Below are 15699 nucleotides of genomic sequence, written 5' to 3' on the forward strand. Positions count from 1 at the left end.
AGAAACAGCCTTGTTCCTGACGCCCCATTCGCTCTCAATGGAACGACCATCTCCGAATGCAACAGCTATGTGTACCTAGGTCGAGAGGTCAACATGACAAATGACCTGGCACCCGAGCTGCGCAGGAGGAAGAGAGCGGCTTGGAACGCCTTCAAGAACGTCGAAGAAATAGCTAAGAGGACGAAGAACCTCCGGCTCCGGGCACATCTCTTTGATTCCACTGTTCTTCCTGCATTAACATATGCCTCAGAGACCTGGGCCCTACGCAAACAAGATGAGAACGCCATTCAGGTCTCCCAAAGAAGAATAGAAAGAGCTATGCTTAGAATATCACGTTTCACTCAAATGAGAGAAAGAATCCGGAGTTCTGACATCCGTCAACGATCAAGGATCAGGGACGCTGTCTCATTTGCCAAGGTGTCGAAAATCAGATGGGCTGGTCACGTAATGAGATTTAAAGACGACCGTTGGACTAGAGCTGTTACTGATTGGATTCCACGGGATGTCAAGAGACCGCGTGGCCGCCCACCTACCAGATGGTCAGACTTCTTCGTCAAGATCATGAACGATTGGTTTGAGGCCCTTCATGTTCCTGGAGCGAAGAGATGCCATTGGGCTACACTAGCACGCGACAGGGACAAATGGAGACGTTACTGGCGCCTGCTCGAGCAAATCGACGACTAACGGGAAGTTAAGTGATTAAGTGATTTTGAATTTTAGATTTCTTTTTGAGAAATTCCATTTCTTCTGTGTTAGCAAAATATTTCAGGCTTTTTTCCTACTCTTTGTTCCCACACCTGGAATAAACCATTTCAAAAATCCTGAATTCCTATTATTGGGGAATTCCTATACTTAAAAATCAAATTTAAGTTTTCCAGAGGCTAATATGCCAAACACAGTAACAACAAAGTCTCCAATGGAGATGTTTCTGGGCCCGCTCGAGCTCGAGCAATAATTCAACAATACTATTTACTGTTACATAGCAAAATTTTAGAATACATTTTTATCATAAGGTAATCAATAAAACAATAATTTCAAATAAATGAAGGAAGTAAAAGTAAGTAAGTAAAGGCCCTCCCATTGATCATCGATTTGCTCAAGCGGGCCCAGTAACGTCTCCATTGGAGACTTTGTTGCTACTGTGTTTGGCATATTGAATACCTCACGGGGAGCTTGCCAGGCTCTGCCGTGCGGGCGAGATACTCTCGGTAGCTTGCCGGGCTCTCCAGAGGGGCGGAGGAATCGAACTCGGGTCGGCCATGTTGGCTGCGTGCAAGGCAAACGCCCTACCACTGTGCTATATTATAAAGGAAATTGAATTCTTATATAACAATAAATTAAGAAAACAATTATTAATATAAAGGAAGTTAAGAAAGGATAATAAAATTACCAGTAAAGCAAGTAAAAATCAAATTTGTATGATGCAATTAATTCCAAAGGTATTGCAAATAAAAATACTCCAATTAAATACAAATGTTATCAGGCTAAGAAAAATTATGTGATTTCAGAGACAACACTGAATACTTTTATTTAAAAATAATACCACAATGTAAAGACATAGATAAGTTAATAATAAGTTTCTGATCTGATATGCCACAGAAAAACTACGTAAAATATTGTGGTTCCATTATTAACAGTAAATCGGCTTTAAAATAAGAAATGAGCATAAATATTTATTTTTAAAAGAGAATTTGACAATTATCATTAAATATGATAAAAACAATTCAGCAAATTAGAAAAATTGTAGGAACATATTTAACCTAACACTTAGTGTTACCAACATACCCACGATAAACATCTTATTCAAGATGAGCTTCAATATTATTTCCCATTAATATCTATGTCGACACAATGATGCTTACCATAATTACTGATATTTGACGTGTTGTACCAGAGTTTCTAAGCTATGCAATGAAGCACAATAAATTAAATGCATATCAGTAGTAGAAAGATATATTTTTTAATTTATTGTAAATGGCAAGATGTTAGCAGTAGAAAATAAGAAATTAATAAACTAATTTAGTGCAGTGCAAAATGCAAGAGCAATACTTCATAATCAAATTCTTTATTCTCAGTATTTTTTCTTGGAATGTGAATGTTCAGAATTTTCAAAACCTCTTCACTCAGTCTGGCAGTGTGGGCTTGACTTTAACCACTACATCAGTACAGTGTTGTCTCTGAAATCACATTGTAGTAGTCGGAATTAGAAAAGCTACACGATTTATAACAGCATCAAAAATTGTTATATATCTAGCATAAATCTAACAAAAGATGTTAACTAATTCATCACAAAAAACTATTATGAATTATTGCTTTGAGAAATTAAAAAACATATAAATCAAGTGATAGTTTAAGTTCATGCATTACAAGACACAATATCATTAAGCTTTCAATTCTCAACTGCAAATTGATTTATAGAAGCAATGCATTCGAAATAAAAATCTCAGCAACCGTTTTTGTGTTTTGTTTTTAATTGCTGAGCTGATTCAAAAAAGTATTTAGAAACACAACGTACTTCCAAAAAGAAAAAGATGATAAATAGACAAGTTAATGAACATACAGATGGCAGACAGAAAAAGAGGGTCTGGAAGCTTCTGTGAATTAAAAGAGGTTTAGTTAATTTCTTGTGGTTAAAAAAAAAAAAGAAAATTCTACTATAAGTTTCTAGTATCAAACTAGGCCATAAAATATATCCTCATTCCTCAGACCTGCATAAAGGGTCAAAGAGCCTTCTATTCTCTGGACATAACTTAACATAATCTTTATTCTAAAGACTGGCAAATGTACAATACCATTTACCTTGTTAAATATGCCTATTCCAGAAATCCCTCAAAATTATACTGCTAGAAAATGAGCATCGCCTTGTATTGGAAGTAACTGCACCAAAATTCAGTTTACTGGTAACAAGGTAGTGTAAGCCAATTTAGACCTCAGTAGCTACAATTTTCAACAAATTTAAAGGAAAGTTCAGTGACCAAATAAAGGAAAAGTGTCTATAATGTGGCTTTTACTTGATGTACAACACAGAAAAATAAAATGAGAAAATGAATATGCCCTTTTTACTTACAGTGACACATAGATACTTAAAATGCTAACTCTTGGCAGCAGTTTGGTGGAGGGCGGGGAACTGAGGGAGTGACTTTGTACTATCAACTATCAACCATAAACTTTGACTCTTGTAGCCATGATACTACAATGAAAATTTTAATTAAAAATTTTAATCCATAGAGTCACTTGCGGCCCAAAATCTGTATATATTTTACAACATATAAAAAGTCGCCTATCTTCGAAAACTCTTGAGCTAATTCGCCAGCGTGGTTTGGCGCATGCCTCAGGCAACCGCAAGCTAACGTCCGAGCTTGCAAAGCAGTGCAGAGATGCGATCAAGGAAGACCTCAAAGAGAGAAGAGCAGAAGTACTGGTAGATGCGGCAGAAGCCGGGAAAAGTATTCGTAACGCCCGCCTGTCCTTCGCCAACTATAAGACCAAGATGACTGCCCTCCGACGTCCTGATGGATCCATCACATCCTCCAGAACGGCAATGGAGAAGATTATCCATGACTTCTACTCAAATCTCTTCGATAGCCATGTCCACTTGCCGACATACCAAATTCCACAGGATGGGTATGTCGTTCCCAACGTTCTCCCTTCCGAAATCCGACACGCCATTTCGTCAGTAAAGAAGCAAACAGCACCCGGCCCAGACAAGGTCAGACCTGAACACCTGAAGAACCTGCCGTCAGTACTCATCAATACACTGGCTCGGCTCTTCACTCGCTACCTGTCTGAATGCAAGGTTCCATCTCAATGGAAAACCAGCAGGACCGTACTACTGTTCAAGAAGGGAGACATCCATGACATTGGCAACTATCGCCCGATCTGCCTATTGTCTGTCATCTACAAGTTGTTCACTCGAGTCATCCTGAATAGGATTGGCAGAACACTAGATGAAGGACAACCATGTGAGCAAGCAGGGTTCCGCAAAGGATTCAGCACCATCGACCATATCCACACGATAACCAAACTCATTGAGGTTTCTCGGGAGTTCAAGATGCCGCTCTGCTTAACGTTCATTGATTTAAAGAAGGCCTTTGATTCTGTTGAGACGGAAGCGGTCATTGAAGCCCTAGCCAATCAGGGCATTCAAGCCCAATACATCAGGATCCTCCGTGAGCTGTATTGCGGATTCACTACCAGGATCTCACCATTCTACAAAGAAGTGATCGTTGATGTCAAGAGAGGGGTGCGGCAGGGTGATGCCATTTCACCAAAACTCTTCAGTGCCACCCTCGAGAACATCATGCGACGACTGGAATGGGAAGGAATGGGAGTGAAGATAGATGGTCGGCAACTACACCACCTCCGCTTTGCTGATGACATTGTTTTAATAACACCAAACATCAGCCAAGCGGCACAAATGCTGGCCGACTTTGACCGTGAGTGTGGAAAGGTAGGACTACAGCTGAATCTTACGAAGACAATGTTTATGAGAAACAGCCTTGTTCCTGACGCCCCATTCGCTCTCAATGGAACGACCATCTCCGAATGCAACAGCTATGTGTACCTAGGTCGAGAGGTCAACATGACAAATGACCTGGCACCCGAGCTGCGCAGGAGGAAGAGAGCGGCTTGGAACGCCTTCAAGAACGTCGAAGAAATAGCTAAGAGGATGAAGAACCTCCGGCTCCGGGCACATCTCTTTGATTCCACTGTTCTTCCTGCATTAACATATGCCTCAGAGACCTGGGCCCTACGCAAACAAGATGAGAACGCCATTCAGGTCTCCCAAAGAAGAATAGAAAGAGCTATGCTTGGAATATCATGTTTCACTCAAATGAGAGAACGAATCCGGAGTTCTGACATCCGTCGACGATCAAGGATCAGGGACGCTGTCTCATTTGCCAAGGTGTCGAAAATCAGATGGGCTGGTCACGTAATGAGATTTAAAGACGACCGTTGGACTAGAGCTGTTACTGATTGGATTCCACGGGATGTCAAGAGACCGCGTGGCCGCCCACCTACCAGATGGTCAGACTTCTTTGTCAAGGTCATGAACGATCGGTTTGAGGCCCTCCATGTTCCCGGAGCGAAGAGATGCCATTGGGCTACACTAGCACGCGACAGGGACAAATGGAGACGTTACTGGCGCCCGCTCGAGCAAATCGACGACTAACGGGAAGTTAAGTGATTAAGTGATTTTACAACATATTTGGAAGCAGCATACTGCAGCTTGGCTGGTCGCAAAATTGAATTTAGAAGAAAGAAGAATCTAATTGTCTACCATGCCAAGGAAACTCTTCCTCAGGCTTCATTCTCTAATATCCATCCCACTCTTGTTTTCAAAAATCCTCAGAAAAATTCATTAAAAGAACATATTAGGGCAGGGAAAGGGCTCATGTGCATGACCTTGAGCTCTATCCTTGACACTGCCTGACCCACTCCTAGTACCACCGAATATGGTCCTGATGCTTTCTTCCCCCACCTTCAGCTAAAGCTTTACCCATGGTCTCTCTGGACCATAACACCAAGCTTGCACCTCCAGGATAAGTATTGCTGGGAGTGGCCTTAGATTTCCAAGCACTATCAGGAAGACCTCTCTACCCAAACAAAAGATATACTTGTAGGGGAGCAACTTCTAAAATGGTTCTTCAATCCTCTTCTATTTTAATATCAATAATACCTAATTTCATAAAACTCAGTGCATTTTTATTCCCCCTTTAGCCTGATCTTTCCGGTGTTTTTGTTTTTCTGTTTTATTTGTTTGTTTGCTTGTTCGAATTTTAGGTTTGGAGGTCAAACATGATGAAGCTCAGACTGGTTCTGTGCTCTGTATTTAGACTTATTCCTTGGCTAGCTGGGGTGTGAACCCAAATCTTGTATCCAAGGTAAAAAAATGTTATTCTATTGCTCTGGCCCTCTGATCTTTCTGTTTAAACAATGGAGATGACCGTGCGAGGCTGTTTCACTTGGGGCGCCCCAGAGGGGGACAGATGAGAGCCCTGACAGCCCCAAGGGACCGAGCCCCAGCAATGGAAAACCTCCAGAACCCAATCACCACCAAGCTCAAGGCCATTCCCCACATGTTCAGGCTGAGCCTCATACATGAGTGAAGTGTGGCAAAACCCAGGTAATTCAGAACTTTGTGACCTTGGACTTTCGGCTCAATGGGACTGGCAGGTGGAGATCCTCTGCCTGTTTCCTCCAGTCTCTGGCGACCAAGGGATCATTCCTATAAGTCACCTCCTGCTAGCGTCAGATAATCACATCATTGGTCACCATCCAGATCACACAACTTTTTCTCCTGGAAGGGAACAATATGACGACCTCCATAGCCATGCCACCCAACTCTGTGCCAGGCTCTTTCACTCAGGGCACCCCAGAAGGGGGCAGGTGAGAGCCCTCCCCACCCCAAAGGACCCAGCCCCAGCAGCTGAAACCTCCAAACTCAACTGTCCCTACACTCAAGGACGCTGCCTATAAGCTCCTGCTGAACATTAATGTACAAGTGGGAGTATTCCTGGCCACATTTGTGGCCACATGACACATCATAAGACACTCCATACCCATTATCCATAAATTTCACACCACATTAGATATGGTTCAAATAGTAGGCAACAAATCATAGAGAAAAATATATATACATACATATTTTCAGATATATATACAAAAGCTCACATCGCTCAACCTTTAACAACATGTTAGTGATATTATAAAGAATGTCTTAATGGCCTCTGCCAAAATAGAACAATCTTCACACTGTTTCCTGTATGAATACTTTTTTGTAGCATTTTCAATGGTTTTTCATAACAGGCAATACAAAATATATTATTTCGGTTGTGCTTTGGGACAGGGCTTGGGGCTTGGGATGGAAATATCCCAAATTTGGTGGTGATTACTTGTAATTAGTTGGTGGAATTTGTGTTTGCATATTAAATGTAATCAAATATTGTGAAGTACCTTATAAAAATAGGGCTGGAGCAATAATACAGCGGTAGGGCATTTGCCTTGCACGCAGCCGGCCAGGTCTACCTGGGTTCTATTCCTCCACCCTTCTTGGAGAGCCAAGCAAGCTACCAAGAGTATCTCGTCCTCACAGCAAAGCCTGGCAAGCTACCCGTGATGTATTCGATATGCCAAACACAGTAACAACAAGTCTCACAATGGAGATGTTACTGTTGCCCGCTTGAGCAAATCGATGAACAAGGGGAGGATAGTGCTACAGTGCTACCTTATAAAATAAAAAAAAGAAATTTAATTTAAAAAATAAACAACGAAGATGATTTAGTCCGATTTCCATATACATTTGCTTACTTACAAACATTTTTTTTGACAGAGATTATTTTTCTTTACCAAACTTTAATCAGGTTCTTGAGCCTTATACTAAAATATAAAACATATTTGTGTATTTTCTCTTAAAATCCAGTTTGGGGCAAAACCCTGCTAAGTCATCAGAATAAAAATTTCCCATCTAGTGTATCTGCTCTCTCAATACCCAACAAGGTTATCAGCCTCCACCATGCACCATCATCTGCTCATCACCAAGAAATCTGAATTAGATAGGTTTAGACAGAATTCCCAAACTTACTTCTTTTCCTTTTAGTAATTTTCCATCCACTGATTCTCACACTGCTGCTTGAACACACAGTCCTGCTTGTCCATGCTGTATTTGGACTCAATCCTAATTCTGTAAGAAATCTTTTTTTCTCTTTTGTCATGGTCCTGAAATAAAACCAACCCTTTCTTTATTCCTTTTCTGAAACACACCCACACAGTTCAAGCTATTGAAAATTCAGGCCAACATGCTTGCTTCTTATGTTAGAATCTGATGATATTTCCCTCTTGATTTATTAAGTTAAGCATATTGTACTATTACATAATTATCTACACATCATCAATCTCCAATATGGATTTTTTTTTTGCCTTTTTTCATTATACCAGAGAAACTATCATACTCTGAGAAACTGCATATCCCTTAACAAAGTCTTAGATTTTGTGTCTCAGTTATTTTTTAATTGCATTGTTGTTATGGTGATGGTGATCAAGATGGTGAAACAGGGACCATACTTCAAGGTACTTGGTGAACTCCACTAGAGGTGCTAGAGGTGAAGTCTAAAGCTTCACACAGGCAAAACAAGTACTTACCATTTAAGCCATGTTCTAAACCCACATTGTACATTTAAAAACATTTTCACAAAGACAACTAATAAATTCCCTGTCCAGAAACAATGTTGTTTTTATTTAAGCATCATAGTTATTAATCATCTTCTTACATTTTTATTTTTCTTTCCTTTTTTTTTTAACATAAGAGACCCCTGCCTTCCAACACAGCTAGTTTCCTACTGGGAAAGGAAACTTATTCCTGTAGAGTCTAATTCTAGGGGCTAGTGAGATAATATAGCAGAAAAAGGTGCTTTTCTTGCATGCAACTGATCCAGCCTCAATACCCAGCTTCCCATATGATCCCCCAAGAACTGCCAAGAGTCATCCCTGAGTGAAGAGTAAGAAGTAAACCTTGAGTACTGTCTGTCATGACCCCCAAACACACACACACACACACACACACACACACACACACACACCCTATAAAATAATATAATGATATGAGCTAGAGAAATAGTACAAGAGGTAAGGGGCTTATCTTACATGCTTATCTTGCATGTCCAGCACCATAGATGATCCCCTTAAACATGATCAAGAATCAGCCTGAGTGCAGAGCCAAGAATAGCCTCTGAGGACATTTGGACATTGCCCAAACCCCCTTCCTCCTAAAAATGTTTCAACTCCTAGATATATACATTGTGTGTGTATACACTGTGACACATCCTATTATACTATTATAATATTTTAAAGTTCCCTCTCTTGGAGTTCATTAAATCCTGTTATATTGAACTAAGGGTAGCCAGGATAATTCATCTTCCTTTTAACTGTAAAATGTATGTTTCTTACAAAAGAACACATGCCACACGTTATTTCATAAATATATTTCAAGGCAAGAAATTAAAGTGAACAAATAGGAAAGCAATTAGACAAAACAGAACAGGGGGTTATCATCCAATTCTATTTATATCCCCTTGCTAACTCTCAGTTGTTTGTCTAAAATGTGTCTTTTTTTATGGAAACTTGAAAGAAAAGTGAAGGAAACTATGCTTGGATGTACTGGAATCTTGAATGACCCATCTACAACATAAAGGGTGTGATTTCCATGCAGTTACAGTATATTTCACAAGATAGATATGATTTATCCATCTATTTATTTATCTATTGTGGCCGTGCGACTTCTTATTCTCTAGTTCTCGCTCTCAGAGAACCCAACAGGCTACTGAAAGTATCATACCAGCACACATGTCTGAATAGGAACACCTGTAAAGTTTATTTGTGTTTTCAGGCTACCGAGAATATCCCACCCACACGGCAGAGCCTGGCAAGCTATCCGTGGTGTATTCGATACACCAAATCCAGTAAATACAATGGGTCTCATTCCACTGACCCTGAATATGGCAGCATTGAGAAGGATGTGGAAGGAGACGCTGATAAATCTCAAGGCCAAAGTAGGCTGCCAAAATGAAGAAAGACAAAAATGACTGTCTGTACTTTCGATGCGCATACGCTGGCATCTGATGCATCCATTGAGGACCTGATGGTACAAGCGTGAAAGATCAAGTACGACATCATTGGTCTGACCTAGATAAGAAGGCATCAAATACATCATGCCATTTTCAACATTGACTGTTCCTTGGAACATGTGACAAAAGAGGCATCAGTGGTGTCCGTGTCTTTGTCAACATGAATTTAACCATGAGCATTGATTCATTCGAATGCCTAACAACCCGAATTGGAAGATTACACTTGAATAGATGTGGCTCACTGCCGGCAGTTGCTGTCTTTGTTGTCTACGCACCAACATCCAATTATGATGAAGGAGGAATTAAGGAGTTATACTTGGAGCTGGAGAATTTCTATAAAGAAGACCACCACACCTTCTACAACATCATTGTTGGCGATTTTGATGCCAAGATAGGACCGAGAAGATCAGCTGAAGAACTTCACATCAGGACCCATGGCATAGAATGGAACAAACAGGGTGAGAGACTATCTGAGTTCATCAGGTCGACCAAAACCATCCATGTTAACTCAAAGTTCCAGAAGGCCGAATCTAAACATTGGACATGGGAGTCTCCTGGTGGATGGTTCCACAATAAAATTGACCACATCATATTCAATCTACAGTTTTGCCTGACCCATGTCACTGTTGTCCCAAAATTCCAAACAGGATGGGACTACCATTTCCTTTGTGCAAAATTCTACTTCATGGAGCAGGAATAAAGAGCTGCAAAGTTTAAGAAGAGAACTCCCAGAACAACCACCAACTGGGAGCTCTTTGGCACTATTGTGGCAACATCATTGACAACATTGACGAAGAATACGATCGACTGGTTCAGCACCTCCATGATTGTGCGAGGAACGCTGAGAGAGAGAGAGCCACAAAAAGATGCCTGTCTTGGTGCACGCCTGAGGCAACCACAAGCGAACATTCGAGATTGCAAAGCAGTGCAGAGAAGCGATAAAGGAAGACCTTAAAGAGAGAATAGTAGCAATGCTGGAAAATGCAGCAGAATCTGGGAAAAGCATCCACAATGCCTGCCTGTCCTTCGCCAACTACAAGACCAAGATAACTGCCTTCTGACGCCCTGATGGATATATCACATCATCTTCCAGAAGAGCAATGGAGAAGATTATCCATGACTTCTACTCAGATCTCTTCAATTGCCACGTCCACCTGCCCACATACCAAATTCCACAGGGTGGATATATCGCTCCCAATGTTCTCCCTTCCAAAATCCGACACACCATCTCGTCAGTAAAGAAACAAAGAGCACCTGGCCCAGACAAGGTCAGACCTGAACACCTGAAGAACCTACCATCAGTACACATCAATACACTGGCTCGGCTCTTCACACACTACCTGTCTGAATGTAAGGTTCCATTCCAGTGGAAAACCAGCAGGACTATACTACTGTATAAGAAGGGAGACATCCACAACATTGGCAACTATCGCCCAATCTGCCTGCTGTCTGTCGTCTACAAGCTGTTCACTCGAGTCATCCTGAATAGGATTGGCAGAACACTAGATGAAGGACAACCATGCGAGCAAGCTGGGTTCTGAAAAGTATTCAGCACCATCGACCATATCCAGATGATAATCAAGCTCATTGAGGTTTCTCGGGAGTTCAAGACGCCATTCTGTCTAATGTTCATTGATTTAAAGAAGGCCTTTGATTCTGAGACTAAAGCTGTCATTGAAGCCCTAGCCAATCAAGGCATTCAATACATCAAGGATCCTCCATGAGCTGTATTGCAGATTCACTACCAGGATCTCACCATTTTATAAGGAAGTGATCATCCATGTCAAGAGAGGGGTTCGGCAGGGTGATATCATTTCAATAAAACTCTTCAGTGCCATCCTCAAGAACGTCATGTGACGACTGGAATGGGAAGGAATGGGAGTGAAGATAGATGGTCGGCAACTACACCACCTCTGTTTTGCTGATGACATCATTCTAATAACACCAAACATCAGCCAAACGGCACAAATGCTGACCAACTTCGACCGTGAGTGTGAAAAGGTCGGATTACAGCTGAATCTCACAAAGGCAATGTTTATGAGAAACAGTCTTGTTCCTGACATTCCATTTGCTCTCAACAGAACAACCATCTCCGAATGCAACAGTTATGTGTACCTATGTCGAGAAGTCAACATGATGAATGACCTGGCACCTGAGTTGTGCACAAGGAAGAGAGCGGCTTGGAACGCCTTCAAAAGCGTTGAAGAAATAACTAAGAGGATGAAGAACCTCCAGCTCTGAGCATATCTCTTCGATTCCACTGTTCTTCCTGCATTAACATATGCCTCAGAGACCTGGACCCTACGAAAACAAGGTGAGAACACTATTTTGGTCTCTCAAAGAGGAATCAAAAGAGCTATGCTTGGAGTATCATGCTTCACTCAAATGAGAGAAAGAATCCAGAGTTTCGACCACCGTCAACACTCAAGAATCAGGGACGCTGTCTCGTTTGCCAACTTCAGGTCCAAGCAAAATGGCATAGAGATATGATCAAAAATCAGATGGGGCCCCGCCCCTTCCCGTCGGAGATGGCGGTGCTGGTTCGGGGCTGGGTGCTCGGGTCCCGGGTGCTGTCCCGGAGCCTACCCGGCGCTAGGCGCGCCCTGCACGTTTCTGCCGTCTGCGCCAAGGTAACCTAGATGGGGAGGAACATGCTGCAGAGCGGACTGTGGAAGATGTTTTCCTTCGAAAGTTCATGATGGGCACCTTCCCAGGCTGCCTGGCTGATCAGCTTATTCTAAAGCATAGAGCCAACCAGCTGGAAATCTGTGCTCTGGTCCTTAGACAATTGCCTGCACACAAGTTCTACTTCCTTGTAGGCTACAGTGAAATGCTGCTGTCCCACTTTTACAAGTGTCCTGTTCGTCTGCACCTCCAGACTGTACCCTCCAAAGTTGAGTATAAATATATCTAGGGCACTTAAATGCGGGTAAGGAGTGAAATAAAAAATTAAGGAAGCTTGAAAAAAAATCAGATGGGCTGGACATGTAATGATATTTGAAGACAACCACTGGACTAGCCATTACCAACCGGATTCCACGGGATGTCAAAAGATCGCGTGGCCGCCAACCTACGAGATGGTCAGACTTCTTCGTCAGGACCTTGAATGATCTGTTTGAGGCTCTCTGTGTTCCTAGAACGAGCAGATGCTATTGGGCTACACTAGCATGCAACAGGGATGAAAGAAGACATTACTGGTGCCCGCTCGAGCAAATCAATGAGTAACGGGATACAAAGTGATCAAGATATGATTTTGAGAAGTGAGAAGATCTTCATTTTTACTTAAACCATTTATATGTGTCTGTTTCTAGCTATTAGACTTTCCACATTATCTGCTACCTACTTCAGTAGAAGCAGTAGGTCCTCCAAATGCCATATATTAAGTGGTTGCAGTGGCAAGTAGAAGAATCCCGTCTCCCTTGGATCATGCTCCGCAATGCAGACTCACATATAATGCTCCTATGGACAAAAGATTTGCAGAGTTTCTTTCTGCTTACAACCTTACACCAACCACACTTATAAATCACTCCTTCAAGAGTCAGTTTTCACAAATCATTATATTGTGACAAAAAAATCATTTCACAAGTAAGCTTTTGGCATATCTTTACTCCCTGCTCCCTTTCAATGTTCTCTACTTCCTACTGTGTAATGAAATAGTAATTACCGTCCCTTGCTATCGTTACATCCCATTGATTCTATCTTTGGTATTTAACATTTGAGACTAGTTAGCTCACTTAATATGGGACAGTCATTAGGCTAAAATCTTGAATTCAGTTGTCAAATAGTTCATTCCAGTTTGGACCTGGCATCTAGGTCTAAGTCATAATAGAAATACAGCCAACAAAATCTTGCAATGTTCCCCAGTCAATGCTCTCAGTAGAGTTTCAGTGGAAAAGGAAACCAGAAAAAGAATTGTTTCTTGGCCAAACTAATACAAACATACGCATAAGGTTTTTTCAAGGAGACCTAGTCCAGTTACTTGAAAGCATCACTGCCTCCACCTTTGATTAGTTTAAAATTCTTTCATGAAGACAAATTTTCCATTATGATAAAATAAGCAAACACCATGAGATAACATAATGAAGTGATGAATCATGTAGTGCCTGAGACTTGGTGGGTCAAGCAAAATGGCACAGAGATGAATAAAACTAAACTGGTCATCAAGAAAACATAGAATTCAGACTGTTAAGAACAAGTCTTCCGAAGTGAGGGAAAGGACACTTGACATTTCCACAGCACGTATTGATTCAAAATCTGATACTTGATTCTCTTTAGTAGTTATCACTTTCAGAAAGTAATTAACCCATAAAAAAGGAAGAAAACATTTCCTTGTGGCACAGATTTCTATAAAAATAGTGTTTTCTATTATCTATTAAATAAAAACCTATCGTTCTCTATATCATTTAAACATAAAAATACTCTACATATTCCCACCTTCTTACCTAAATTGTAGACTTAAATTTCTTTTCCAAGTCCAGGACTCCTCTTAATGTAAGACTTAATTTGCAAAGAGTTCCAGTATAAAGAAAATACTTTGCTACTTTTAAACTAAAATTGCTTTGTTTTATAAGAATTAAGCCTACAAATTTTTTAACCTCTATTGACCTTAAGTTCCCTATTCAATAACCCAAGTGCATTGACAAAGCTAAGGCAAAAAAATCACCATTTTTATATGCCCTTAATTTAGCTATCCAGTAGACTTATTAACAAGTTACTTGAATAAGTCATTTCTTAGACTAAAACCAACAGCATAATAACTCTGGTGTACGTGGGGGATCTTAATCAAATAGTAGTCACCTTCAAAATCCGCTACAGTCTTTAACACTACCACTGAAGTGTTGTTAACCATTCCTCAACATCACAGTGTCTGAAGAGGCAGCACTATATTTGTTGGGGAAGATAAGTTTCTCAGTGAACTTTGCTTTGATTTTCCTTTTATTGGACAAGAGTCAAAAAATAAATAATGATTATAGAAATTGGTCTTCTTAGTAATTTTATGTGTGCTGTGTGTGTGTCTGTGTGTGTGTGAGCACACACACGCATGTGTGCAGGCTTGCAGTTACTACACAGAGAATAGTAGCATAAAGAATGGAGAATTTAAAGACTGACATCATTCTGTATTCCTCAATTTCTTTTTTTTTGTTTTAATTTGACTTTTTCACTTTGGGGGTCACACTTAGTGGTACTCAGGATATATACTAGCTTAGTATTCCGGGGGCTATGCAGAGACAAGGATACAAACCCAGGGTTGCCACATGTGAAACATGTATGTGATCAATTGAACTATCTTCTCAGCTGCCATATTCCTTAGTTTTAAAAAATCTATTATCATTTACCTTAAGAAGACAGTATTGACTGTGGAATTAAGTCATAAATATCAAGTAGTCTTTATTCAAGTTATCACAATGGAAGAAGAAATGTTACTAGGTAAAATGGCTTTATGATCATCAATAGAGACAAAGATTCTTCAGTTTACAAAATTGGGAGTGATAAGACAAGCCTGGAAACTAATTTGAGGTTCATCCTACAAATATTTAAAGGTTTTGTGTGTGCTTATTAATTAATCTCTTTCCTCACAATATTAAGGTAAGTTCTCTTGAAAGCCCCTGCCATATTTCCTATAATTTATCAGTTTGTTTTCTCTAAAAATAATAGTTACTGTTCATTGCATACCTGTCAGACCAGAAACTGCTTTAAGCACTTTATCCATTTAATCCCTTAAACTCACAATAACCCTTTGAGAATATATAGTTATACATTTTCATTTTCAGGTGAGAAAATCAAGTTTTAAGAGAATTAAATGCCTCCTGTCACACAGCTGGTTCATTGTCAAGCCAAGATACAAAATATCAGCATCTTGAATATATTTATAAATGCTCTAATCTGAACCATGGGGTTAAAAAGGAATGCTTAGAAAACTTACATTCCTATGCTCATTGCCTTATGTGAAATTCTGATTGATGTAAGAATACCTATCTAAATATCTGACAGGATATGTACCTTGAAATTCCTTAAATCAAATGCCATATTGTACAGCTTTTTGTGTCCCTCATGAAGCCGCATCTCTAACTCTGAG

The 15699-nt window shown here is 40.4% G+C and overlaps 1 pseudogene; it reads left to right on the plus strand.

Moving 5' to 3' along the window:
* Positions 1-12151: 12151 nt before the first annotated feature.
* Positions 12152-12578, plus strand: LOC130029430 (28S ribosomal protein S24, mitochondrial-like; annotated as a pseudogene).
* The last annotated feature ends 3121 nt before the right edge of the window (positions 12579-15699 follow it).

Source organism: Sorex fumeus, unplaced genomic scaffold (assembly GCF_029834395.1).
Source record: "Sorex fumeus unplaced genomic scaffold, SorFum_2.1 ptg000043l, whole genome shotgun sequence".
Taxonomy (NCBI): Eukaryota; Metazoa; Chordata; class Mammalia; order Eulipotyphla; family Soricidae; genus Sorex; species Sorex fumeus.